This window comes from Epinephelus lanceolatus, chromosome 4 (genome assembly GCF_041903045.1).
Source record: "Epinephelus lanceolatus isolate andai-2023 chromosome 4, ASM4190304v1, whole genome shotgun sequence".
NCBI classification, from domain to species: domain Eukaryota; kingdom Metazoa; phylum Chordata; class Actinopteri; order Perciformes; family Serranidae; genus Epinephelus; species Epinephelus lanceolatus.
The window spans coordinates 18,704,323-18,717,981 of NC_135737.1; the positions used below are offsets into that span (position 1 = coordinate 18,704,323).

Here is a 13,659-nt window from a genome sequence, read left to right on the forward strand (position 1 = left end):
TGTGCTTTAATTTTTTTTTTTTTTTTTTTTTTTACAAACATGACCCAAGAGTTAGGAACCCCTGCTTTATACTATGTCACCTGACTCCTCCTTTGCTCCCGTAACAATTACTACAGGCACTATAAGTCAGTGCCAAACAAAACTTGTAAGTAGCCTATGTGTCATAATTTCTGCCCACTCTGAACCACAAATGTCAACCCAATAGTCCATGGCACTAGGAGGAAAATGCATGAATGTACAACATTTCATGGCAATCCATCCAATAGCTATTGGAATATTTTTGACTGGATTCAAGTATTTGCCTGGCCGGCCAACAATGGCATCCGAAAAATAGAGCCAACAAATTACTACAGGTTTCTTTTCAGGTTTAGAATCAGGACTGTTTCTAAGAAATTCCACCTGTAGTCACTTTTTAATGGAAGAGCCTGAAACTAGTGCTCAAATTATAAAACCTAATACATAATTGCTACACAGCACCTCTCTGGTTGTTGTTTAGAAACACGCAGACATGGTAGTTTGCACACGGCAGTTTATTAATGACTTCAAGGTAATGATTCTGTTCATTTTTTCTGTGATTGCCTGGGTCACAGCTCAGTCACCATCTGATCTGAAGTCAAGCAAATTGAACAAACAGCAGCCACTATCACCCTTTCCCAGCCTCTCTCTCCCTCTGTGTAAACACACACTATCATTCCACCACGGATTGGTGCTTGTCAGAGAGAAACATGTGTATGCTAATTTACTGGAGCACACACTAACTATTCACAGTCCAATGAGAGAGTGCAGATAAACCAACTTATGCTCTCAATATGTCTAGTTCTGATTAGAGGAGATGGAAATGAGGCCCTGAGAAGATGTGTGGTGAGAACATTGCAGGCATGCAGCCAGTTTCTCAGCACTCCTGAAGAGAAAGCCAACAATTTCAGTAGACAACAAGATCAATACTCGCAGCTTAGGTAGCAGAGGCGATGCCAGTATCTCAGTGCTCTTTGCTTCATGTTCACAGATGTGCAAAGTAGCTGGTGAGACCACAGAGGGACCATAAAAACAGTCCAAATCTGCAGGCTAACATGACAAGCATCGCTCTTCTTTTGTTGTTCTATTCTAAGTTGCTGTAGTTTACAGCTGGGAACATGGATGAAATGTCAGCAAGCCTGTGGCATGTTTTTGATTTTGGTCTACATGACACTGGATAGGGATACTTAGACACTTCTAAAGTGTGTCAAACAGTCATGCACAATTTGTGATATCATTTTTAGTGCAGGAAACCCAGGGATCAGTGTTTCAAACATCCAGCAAGTCACTGGAAAGGAATTTAAGAGAAGTTGTTGGTAAGCCAGCTGAGATTAGACCCATTCAAGGTCTCATCTGTTGTTAGAAGAACGCCTTTGGCATTGGCAGGATAGTGGTGTTGTGCTAAAAGGAAGACAAATGATGTGTTAAAATATACAGAAATTCATAAGGTTGTCGAGTGAAAAAGGGCTTAGGATGAAGGAAATGTAGCCTGTATCACCTAAGGCAAGTCTGGAGTCCAAATTCTTCGGGATGAAGGCTGGATCAAGATTTACAATGTGAGAACTCGCTGTGTGCTTTCTCTGACAGGTTAAGCCATACATTTTCCCCACAGAATTCAGAGAAACACTTGTAAAGCAGGCAAGTGCTTTTTTTTTTTTTTTTTTAAAATGTCCAGAGGATTTTAAAAAAAGATATCAATCCAACCAGCCCTCAAAGGAAAGAAAATGACTATTACCGCACAATATGGTATATGGCTGCTGAAAATATGACCTAAAATACACCCTCAAACAACATCCTTCCAACTGTCACCTCATTAAATCAAAGCTTGTTTCCACTTGATATCCTGCCAGGGGGTGTTCAGGTGATGACATAATTACAGGTTATAAAACAATTCATAATATTTCATTACGCATTTGCCCTAACTCATTTCAGTATAAAATCCTGTCAGGGAGATTTCACAATTAATTCCCAAGGACATATATCTTTCAACATATTTAACAACCTTCTACTGTATATATATAGTTTCATTATGACAACCATTAATGTATGATAAATTAATCTGTATACTTTAAGACAGCATAAAGTGTTGCGACAGATTCTCTGCATTTGCCACATAGACTGCAGAATGAGTCATTTGCAAGTGTGTGTATGGAAATGGGTGGATACCAGCTGTGCCTATAATTTATATGGAGATTACATCAAGAGTGGCCTCATATGGGACCATATAAAGTCGTGTTTGTTATCTTGGTTAACCCTAAATAACATGCTCCCCACTGTCAAATGTACTCAAAGTGCAGTTGCATCAATAGGTCTTTGACAGACGATGTAAAACGCGCAATAACCAAAGTGCATTGTGGATTTAATGGCCATTTTAAGGCATTCTGCATTTTCTTTAAATATGTTTAGGATAATACAGGATAATTTAGGATAATTATATTCTGTAAAAAAAGTTAAGATTAGATGATTTAACTTCCCTACCCTCTTTTGAACATGTGGTGATTTCTTCATCACAGCGTTTATTTTGTCAATCACTTTTATTTCATGACTAACCTGTAAAAACAGAAATGAGAAAAATATTGATAAAAAAATATTGTAAAATCTTAGTTTATTACGTCCTGACGACTAAAGAGGAAACAAAAGAGTTGGCTCTGTTCAAACAGGCAACCTAAATTAGATCAGATGACCCATTTCCTTTTAGTCACCCATGTTAGTGATAAGCTTGCCTTGCTCCCACAACATATTGCTAACATTTAACAGAGTTGACCGCTATCAGTAAACATCTATTCCTTCTGAAAGATGATTTCTGATTTTTACAACTCATAAACATACACTAACAAATTCTGCAAGCTTTTCCCAGAATTCAATATTAATTTCAGCTCAGTGTGAAGTGTAAAAACATGATGTTTCCCAGATAAAGCTTGTCTGCCGATACAGTTTACACATTTTTATAACTGCTGATTTATCAAATCCAAGTTCTACTGAGTGAAAAACGACGTCGGTTTAGCAGCAGACCTCAGTAATATCACTAATAAAACAGTAAGATGAAATACATCAGGTATTCATTTTACATGATAGGAAAAAAATGACAGTATGTCAGTAACACATCCTCAGCCTGGATCGAAATGGAAACAAATCCAACATCCAGCCAGCGATGAAATGTCTACAGGCTTAAAGGGATTTATAGTGTCTGAACTGTTTACAGGTATACATATTACAAACGGTCCTATTCACAGTTGAAGTATCTATTGACTGTGTAGTAATATCCTAGTATGAAGTTGGAGGAAACAATGTATGGTCAGCAGTCCAACTTTTTCTGTCAAGTCTTCTGGATCAATGTTTTTAACGGATAACAATTCAGGCAAAAAAATAGTCCCTGGCATCCTCGCTGAGCTTGTCTAAACTCTCTCAATTTGCTTCTGCTTCTCCAGCTTGACAATTTAATGGGTTAGATAACTGACTTAACTGTGTTATTTACTGCACTGCTCACTGTATACCTTCAAAGTAGTGCCTAAGTGACAAAGATAATAAACACATGTGACTGACAAAGATGAATTGTTATTCTTTTACTCTCATATTGTGTTACTGGTACTCCGATCATTTTCATGGGGAAATTAAACATTTCCCTTGATGTTTACTTTTAAATAAGCAACTCCTGAAATAAAGAAAAACTGCTGATATTACCCAGAGAAATAATGAAATATTAATCATTTTCCAAGAACTACTTGTGTCAAATAAACCCTGCAACGGGCTTCTCAGGCATAATGATTTTTGCTCGCTACAAAGCAGTGGTGTCACATGACACATGGGAATGCAGAGGCACCTGAGGGCCAGAGGCTGTGAGAAGCAGATCGTAAATCCAGAAAAAGGCAAGAAATGCAACAAAAGACAAAGTGCAACTCTCCACACCTCCTGTCAAGGCCTCATTCCGTCCTCTTTTCTGTCACCCCTTCACCACACGAAATCAGGCAAATTTATTGGTGGCAGGTGACTCTCTGGACTGCAGCTCGGTTATGGACTGATGTGCTACAGTGCAGGGTATTACATTACCATCTGTTTGCGTTAAAGTTGGACATAAAGAAAAAAAAAGAGCACATTTTTATTCCAAAGAAACGAGTCTATCTGGCCTTGAAAGCTGAGAATGTAATTGCTGCAAACAATACAATGTGTAATGCAACTGTTCCTGTTTTATTGCAGTAAATCCACAGCACTGTAAATCACTCAAGACACCAACAACATTTTTGTTACATTCATGCATTCAGAAGGGTTGCAGAGGGGGAAACGAATGCAGTGGTGTCAGACATCTGGTGGTAATATGTCCAATAGTGCCTTCATGTGGTGTGGGACTGTGTCTGTGCTGTTTCACTTTCATCCTGCAACTGTTCTGTACTCTCAAAACTGAATAGATCTGTTTCCCACATTATAGAGGAGAGAGCAATATTAACATAATATAAGTAAAACTGGAAATAAAACAAATGCAGTGGCCCAATGATCAAATGTATGCCACTTTAGATAATCACCAGTCGTTTTTTTACCCACTGTCTTTTCAAAGTGAAGATACAAAAGAGACTGTTCATTATAATAACACTGACCTTGTCTCATTCCAGATTTCCAATTAGCAAATTAATAAGCGGGGTTCATTTCGGGTTTTATGGTGTGAGGCTCCACTGCCAGTCTTCATTAGTGCTGATTAGTGCCGCTGCCATGGCTGGCCTCTCACTGAGTCATAAGTTGTGGGTGATTCCTGATTGTTCCTCACATTCACACTGCTCTCATAAATGTCGCAATATATTTCTGTCTGGCATTATGGAGCACAGCGTTTTGTTACAGCGAGGCGACACCATCTCCTGTTACTACTTATTTCCAGCAACTTTAAAAAATGCACAGTTGAGATAAAATGCACACTTCCTTCTGTGCGGTGATACGGTTGGCGGATGTAGGTCAGTGGAAAGAAGATCCCGCATGAAACAACGAGGTCTGTGGATTATTTTGAGTAACAGGGTCCTGATTTCTGGAAAGACACATTGCTGTTGAGTTTTTTTTTTTGTCTGTTAATTTATTTATTTACTTACTGTAGTGCTTTGAGGACCAGAGGCTGAGTGCCATGTAGTTCAATTATATTCGAGAGAAGGCAGCAACAGATTCTAATGCCTCATTTACACCGCAAGCGATGCATTCGCGAAGCAGTCATGTCCCATCAAAATACAAACCACACCTGAGCAGTTGTTGGTGGTAGTGCACCGTGTTTGCAAATCTCCAATAAACCCCAAAGAAGAAGTGAGTTTAATTAAGTGAGAATTGATCTGTAGTCGTTCATCTCCAAAACGCGAAACATGTGGCTGTCAGGTCTCGTTTGGTCAAGGGGGAGATGTCTAGAGATGCCAAGAGAGGTCACAGCACATGCAAGTTTGCATGTGCTGTGACCTCTCTCGGCCACCGTAGATGTCTATTTTTTGTTGAATACAGTGACCATTCGCTCCAAACTCACACAAAAAATTGGCGTCTCTTCTATTTTCGAGCTTGCTCGCTAAAGCAGCATGTAGAACGGATGCAGTGTGAATGCTCTAACCTGTTAGCATGCTCGCCGAAATGAAAATGCGAGTAAACAGCGACCGTCCGCATGTGCAACACGAACGCATCGCTTGCGGTGTAAATGAGGCCTAACTCAGACCTCATCACATATTGACGTTCATGGACTTTCCATGTCGACATATGACGTGAAAGGTACCGCAGGTGCAATGGTTGTTGACTTTCTGGGACGCTGTATCAACTTTACCCTGTTACATGCATCAATTGAAACCTATTTTTTCCTTCAACAACAAACACAGGTGGTTACGTAGGAAAAAAGTTCAGGGTTTTGGCTCAACAATCGTACGGGAAGCAATCACCTACCTCCTGGGTGAAAGTCAGTGGTTATTAGACCAATCCATCAACCCTTCCGCCCACCCCACTGGGACTTTTCACCCCCTTAACTTATGTTGTTGCCCATCGCTTTACACAATGATGGCGACCGGCCGCGGATCATACCAATGTAAAAAGGACAGCTTGTTTTGTCAGTGTCTGACACCAGAAGTCACCGCCCAAGCGCCGATATTTGATGACTTCAGAGTGAGACCGGGTTGAAGGCAGACATCTCTGTGTCTGATATCTCCAACATTCTGTAACTCACATTAAAATAATCTAGACTGATGAACAGCACTACAACTAAGAGGAAAAATATGTATTTTTGATTTTAGAGTGAACTGTCGCTTTAAAACAAAGGCAAAACCAAGACTTTCTCATGGACCTGTTGAAGATAGGATACCCTGAAGTGTAATTTTCAGAGGGTACCACATATGGTGAGAATGAAGCTCAACTTAGCATTATGAGTGTAATCTATACTCAGCCTTGGAATCTGCACACCCGTCAGTGAAGCCAATTGACGTCGACTTCAAACCCAAAAAATAATCTCCTTTCTGGTCTGTGTTGTGGAAACAGATGGCCTGAATATCTCCACGCAGATGCAAAACACAAGCTCACAGTTAACCAGTGTGTTTTGTGAGGAATGTATTTCCATTATGACCGTGCTGATGCCAGTAGACAGAGCTGGGGATTGTTGTGAGGAAATGGTGTGTGCAAATGCTGTGTCAGCGACGGAGGGATGCTGATGCGAAAGGCCCTCTCAGTTCCCACCGTAGAAGACCAACCACTGACACAGCTGGATTGTGCTCACACTGAGGTGGATCTGCCACTACAGAAGCCTTGCAAACAGGCGTAATTGGAAGTTATTAAAGCTGATTTCCAAAACTGTTCCATGGGGGAAATATGTTTTTGTTTATTCAGTGTTGCTTGAAAGGATTATAAAGCCCGAGGGTTGTCCAATAAATTAAAGTTGCAGTTGCTGCTCTAAAGTTTTTTTCTCAACAGATAGATGAGGACCTCCATTAAAATTCCATCTGTGATCACATCGCATTGGTCCAAGAGCAATAGTCACACATCAGGAATTCCCCCCCTGCTATGCAACCAGCAGCAGCAATGACCACTTCTGCTTGTATTGCTCATAACTTGCGCAACTCTCAGACACAATGCCTCTGGTCAATGGCGTGACCAAACTGACAGCAGCAACACGCAGCCTTGAGCGTAAGGATGTTGTGCTCTCTAGAGGTGTGAGGCCTCTCCTATAATTACCACTTCATCAGTGCAGTAGAATGAAAACAGAGGCTCTAGCAGTTTTTTGTCTCGCGTGGTAAACAGCTTGCCCTGTCTTTGCTGTGGTTGGTTGGTAGACGTTGCCGCTGTCAACCAGACAGAGTGGCTGCCCTATATGCATGCATTTATGTCTGAGCGCCCTACAGTATGTATTTCAGGAAACCAAAAGAGAGGCTGTCTCATCAGCGAAAATGGTAATGAAAGAGCTGACAAACTGTTCTTTAAATTGAACTCATTCTGTCAAACGTGAATATTTTAATGAATATGCAGAAATGTGCACAGTCTCAAGTATTTCTTTGAAACAATGGCAGGAAGAATAAAGAGACCTGAAAATTACTTTTTCTAAGACCAAGAGGGCAAACAAATGATGTGTGTTATCATTGTCTAAACTATTAGCTTTTCCTCACCCACATTTCACTTTTCCCATTTACCCTCTCACTTCATATTTTCTTGTACAGCATTTCCTGCCACTGCTTACTACTGTCGGCCTGTTAAGGCTGTAGAATACCAGGTGTCTCCCCTGATACACATGGTACTGGCAGATTTCTCATCAGTTTCAAATAAGAGGCTTCACCAGGTAGACAAAACATGCCCAAGAGTATGATACCCAGACCAGACGGTATAATTAGGCTACAAGTACAGTGATAAACACAATCCTTCCCCGTCTTCCTGTCCGCAAACACTGACAACGGTCTCCTGCAGACAGCATCACCAACCTAGTGGGAGTGGATGCTAATGATGCCTTTGTTGCCTCTGTTGCTTCAGTATACAGTCGGGATTGTTATCTATCAAACCTAGCTGCATCTGCTTAGATTTCAGGAATATGAAATTGTAAAAAACCAACAACACAAAGCAATGCCCTATGACCTCTGCCATATGACACTGTTGTTGCCGACCACTGAGGGCTCCAGTAGGGTGAGTCCTTTTAAGTTGTGGAAATGGTTGACGACAAATGGCTTGACCAACAGGATTCCCTGTGAATAAAAATCTCCACATGCTTCCAAACAATGTGCAGCTTGCAACACATTGTGCAGTATTGTCTTATATTGTGCTATCGCGTGAGCCCATGGTAGCTAGCTAGCTGGCTAACACGTAGGCAGCAGGCTACATGCAACAGAGAGACAGTAGAGAGAGGAAGAGCTGAGGCGCGCAGCTAAAGGGAGCGCAACTTTGTAGTGCTGGATTCAGACGACCAGCAGGTGGCGCATAAATGTCCAGCAACTACAAAATTCATTTATCGGGAAGTAGGCTTGTGGCACCATAAGAAGCAGCATATCATTTTTTTGTAGGCTAGCTAATTCATTAACAAAAAGACCTTTTTAGTTCAGTTCAATTCCTTTCTCTCTTTTTTAAATATATTATTCAAATGTTATGATCTACAGTCTGATACTGCGCTAACCAAACACCAGCGACACAAACTCGTCTCAACTTCATTCTTAATATTTAAAAAGCAACCTCAAACCCCTCAAGAACACTTTATTATATCACATTTACACACACCTTACTGAAAAGTGCTTATAGTAATTCTAAAATTAGTTATAATAATAAACAATGCATTTCCATTATGCACTGTTCATTACTGTCATTGTATAGATTGTTACTTCTACTTGGTCTGCCACGCCACACTGTTTGAATAGCAGCCAATCTGAATGAATGAATAAATAAAATAGCACTTAATATCATCTCCACTATCCATATTTGTAATTGTTTATGAACGTGGTCTCATACTGTTATGCAAATGCAACTGCAAATGGGATACACTTTCGCAGCATGAAAGTAGATGGAAATGCCCAGAATGGTATAAGGTCTGCTAAGTGAATGGTGTCAGGACTAAACTGGAATACAAATGAGAAGTAAAAGCATATGTTTTTTATTCTTCTGTCCATTGTATTTTTCATTTTATACGTCTCCGATCCAGATGTGGAAACCGGGGCGTCTGAATGTGCAAACATTTGCCTGTAAAAATGTTAAAGTGAAAGTGGCGTGAAAAAGGAGAAATAAAACATCAAGGAGTGGGAGGAGTGGCACCATTTGATTTTTAACCTCTGAAGACCTGCCTCGGCACTTAATGACCCTTGATCCTACATATCCTCAGAATCCCGGATCCCCACGCTTTTACTCCAGCCCACGCCTGTCAGAGCCCCATATTTATGGACCATGTCTGATCACAGTGTCCACCTGTTTTTTCACTTCTCCCGGCTAAAAAGTCTCTGTTCTCCTCATAGCATATACGAAGATGTTTTCCTTTACATAAATGCAACAAAAGACTTGTGTCTCAGTGTGTCTCTTACAATAAAAAATGAATACAGTGGCTTGCTGTGCAGGACTGTAAAGTGAGCACAAAGTAGCCGCAAAACAGGCTTAGATAACGCATTATCAGACGCTGCCTTCTGTGAAGGGTGAAACAAAAGTATTTCTTACTTTTCCACACATACTGAGAGTCAAACACCTTACAATTTATGCCCGGTAGTGAGATGAATATTAAGACACTGACCCCGAGGCTTGCCCACATTACATCTCCCGTTTCCCAGCCCACCACACCACAAATCGACCGTCCACGGCCTTGCTCCTGACTTTGTGAGTGACGCACAGTAATTGAGATTCTCAGCTTATTATTACCTAATTAATTAAAAAAAACGTCTCCAGCTCCTGGAGCCTGAGTAGGGAAAGTAAAGAGAAAAAAAATAATATTAGATGTGATCTGATGTCCTACTCTAGAAAGAAAGATTTGGACCTGATGCTTATGAGATCATTCCTAGATATCATACATTCCCTGTACAGTCACGTGCAATGCAATAATTGTCTTACACGCCCGTGAACTGGTTTGTGCTTTCTGATGACAGTGTGTCTGTGGTTACGTCTGTCTGGATTCCCCCTGGCCTCTGACCCAAACCACAGGATCGAGTGCACAGCTCATTAGCACCCATTCATTCCCTCCAGCTCCACCAGGCTGTATGTCACTGTTGCCATCTATTGGATACATGTGTTCATATCCCTGCATGTGAAACACCCATGGAAAATATTTCATGCTAGCTACAGCTAAAACTCACATTTACATTGGTAGTGTTGGTGCAGCTGCACAGAAAGCACAGACTTGCTCACCAAGAGGTCTCATCAATTCAGTCAAATTAAGCTCTAGACTTACCCAGGCCGAAACCTACTGGATGTAGACCTTTCAAGTACACATTGCTATCTCATCCGTCATGACAGTCTTCAATGGCTCCATTATTTTTACCAATACATTTATACATGTTTACATCTTAAAACTCTGGTGTATCTGAAATAAATAACTGTCTTGTACTTGGTTTGAATTCTGAGAGGCAGCCATGTTTCTGTGGCTTCTATTAGCAACCAGTGCAGAGTAAATCAGCCGTAAATCCTATAATCTTCCTCATCCATCATAAGGATGAGGCGATGTCAGAGAGAAGAACCGAAACCTCAGCGACCAGCACAAGGCTGGTGGTCCACTCTGTGTACTCGCAAGCACAAGTTTCGACCAAAGCTCATCTTTATGTATGAATACTGTAAATATGCTGTGTTAATTATGAACGATGATGTCATTTTAAAAGGGATCAGGACATCTGCTTGCATCAACACAACTAAAGCACTCCTGAGTCGTCTTAAAACGTGTTCAGCAAATCGTTGGAAGAGCTCAGAAGGAGTAGATGTGAAAAGCTCAGAGTAAAGTTACAGACACTCAGGAAAGGATTGCACAGAGGGACATATCTAAGCTGCGTGGACTCAAGGAGACAACTTGTCCCTAAAAATAGAAAATGTGATATTTTATTTATCATGTACGCACACTCGCACATGCACATACACACACAGAAACGCACGCACAATTCTGGCTTTCTGTATTAGTCTTACTGTGGGTTCATGTGCTGGCCAGTGTGTGTGTGCGTGCATGCGTGCGTGAGATGTTGAGACGGAGCGATAGAGATTGTGTGCCTACATGAACTATGAAAGTGCACATCTTGCTCTGTCAGAGAGAGGAGCTTTGCCTTGCACAGTCTTAGAAGAGATTTAGTCTCAGGTAGAAAATAACAGCTGGTGACATTAGGACTTATATCAGCAGGCTGCCCTCATGCATATCACTGTATTATTTGTGAGCTGCCAAATGGAACTTTTGTGTACAGGCTGCAGCATGCCACCTCCAGTTTATAAAAGACGAGTGAGATAAACCCAAACACACTTTTAACTGTAACATTTTCACATTTTAGTGGTTATTACAGATAAAGCATTCTCTCTATAGGCTGATAAAGGTGACGAGATTACAAAGCACTAACATGGCCCTCTGCCATGAGACAGAGGTTGTGGTGATACCATCATAACATGGGCTGGGATGCTGTACAAAAAGATGGATGACAATAAAAGTAGGACACACTTTAATGATGTGCGAATACCTCCAACTCCATCCAGTGTTGTAACTCACTGTTAACATAAAGCAGCATATTCCAAAATATATATGCTCTTATTAAAATTTATACATTCAGTAGGGTCAAGGTTTGTAGCAATGACATACCCAGGCTTTTCTATGCTTCACTACTTTTACAGCGAGAAACTGCTGCCTGCTGCATTTGGAAACAATGTTGATAGGAATAGGGAGAGAAAACCAAAACAGTGAAGCTGTAGGCTGTAAAACCAACCTTCTTTATAAACAGGTAGCCATTCAATCCATAGTTAATATAATAATATTGATTAAAGCAGCTTTAACTAACAAAATTAAAAGCATATTGTAACTGAAGTTGCACTACACAGCTGTGTTTCCAGTGGATGTTAACTGAGTGAAACTTGTAACTGCTTATTAATGTTCATGAGTGTGAGTCCCTTGCTTCCAGGTTCACAAAGAGGTGCTTGTTCAGGTAAAGGATGGCACACAGCTCCTAACCACACTGTGATTTATTACTCCAGCTGTAAGAACCCCACATGTTATCAATAAAGTTGAATGAGAGGGAGGAAGTACACAACGTTTGTGAGAAGTACTATGTGCGCAGTGTCTCAGGTGCAAGAGAGCAGAGGGTCAGAACAACTATTTAATATGGTCAAGCTGTTCATTGTAAAGTCAGCAAAAATAGTCTCTGCCATGATTTATCAGCAGCTACAAATCAAACTTTTAGTTAAGTGTATTCTGTAGAGTGCACAAAGAGTTTTCACAGAGGTGGTACAAGTTTTTGTAAAAGTATGTACAATACTTCGACTAGTTCCACTTCCAACTTTAAGTGAAAAACACTCATCAATTAAAGATACAGTAGAATCTATGACTTTCTTTTATCAACAAATAATGCGCCAAAATCAGCCCAGTCACCAGAGGAAAATGTTGGCATTGTACATTTTTGCAAATCATGGATATGTTCCATACGTTTTATACACCTCAAAGTGACATAATGCAGATTACATGTACATTAGCTGAGTTTTAGCATTAAGTTTCATCATATCTGCTACATATGACACGTACAAATGTAACTTATCCATGGTTTGCTGAGTATAAAATGCCAACATTTATTTTGGCAATTGGGTTGCCAAAATCCATAAATGTCCTCCTGGTTCACTGATCCCAGCAGGTCATCTTTCAGCTGTGTTGAGCTCAACATTATTAACACTGTGCTGATAAGAAACTGTTAGATTTGAGACCACTCTACAGAATGAGAAACTGTATCTTCAAGTAGCTAAATATAACACCAAACACAAGACCTCCAGTGTCATTGCCATCATGTAAAAGGTATCGCTTTCCGTGCCGCCCTGAGACCAGCTTCTGTCTCCTTGGAAAGGCAAGTGACCTGCTCTAGCTTGACTTAGTGCCTCTTCCATCCCATTCCAGTCATTTAATCTTGGAACAGTATCAAGATAGCGATCTCCCTTTAACCTCCACCGAGGGGACGGACACAAAGGGACAAACTCCCCACTTCATCACTCAGCGTCAAGCAGTGGTGGCATGCCAAACAATCCCATTAGCCCATAGCCAAAAGCCCAGGGACAGCAGCTATGTCCTGAATCAACCGCAGCTCTCTGCTCATTTGAACATCCTCTCTCCTCCCAACATCTATGCACTCATGTGTCAGCATATATAATGAACTCGGAGCTACACTCAGCTTTTACTCTGAGGAAATAGGCAGTCCCATCACTCTGAGTAGCTTTTTACAACTCAACACTGATCAATTAATGACTACGAATGAGACCCTGAGAGATATTCATACAGGAATATTAGAGTGATGCTGAGAGAAACAGGGGCGCAGGGAGAGGGATAATAAACTCTGAATTGCAACACAGCAAATCCAACACAAGTGAGGCACTTTTGCAGTCACGTACATATTGATACCGCTTCGAGCTCGCAACACATGCCAAAGTCGGTGGCCTCATATAGACAATTTATTTCACTCTCATATCCAGGTGCCTGTCGCAGAGAAATGAGCTGAGACTCAAACTACAACCAGAGTAATCAAAGTGGCACACAATGTTTAG

At 40.8% G+C, this 13,659-nt stretch overlaps 1 protein-coding gene across 4 annotated transcripts in view; it reads right to left on the bottom strand.

Moving 5' to 3' along the window:
• Nucleotides 1-13,659, bottom strand: part of robo1 (roundabout, axon guidance receptor, homolog 1 (Drosophila)) — a 266,076-nt gene that overhangs the window by 171,601 nt on the left and 80,816 nt on the right. The gene's annotated exons all lie outside the window — the stretch shown is intronic.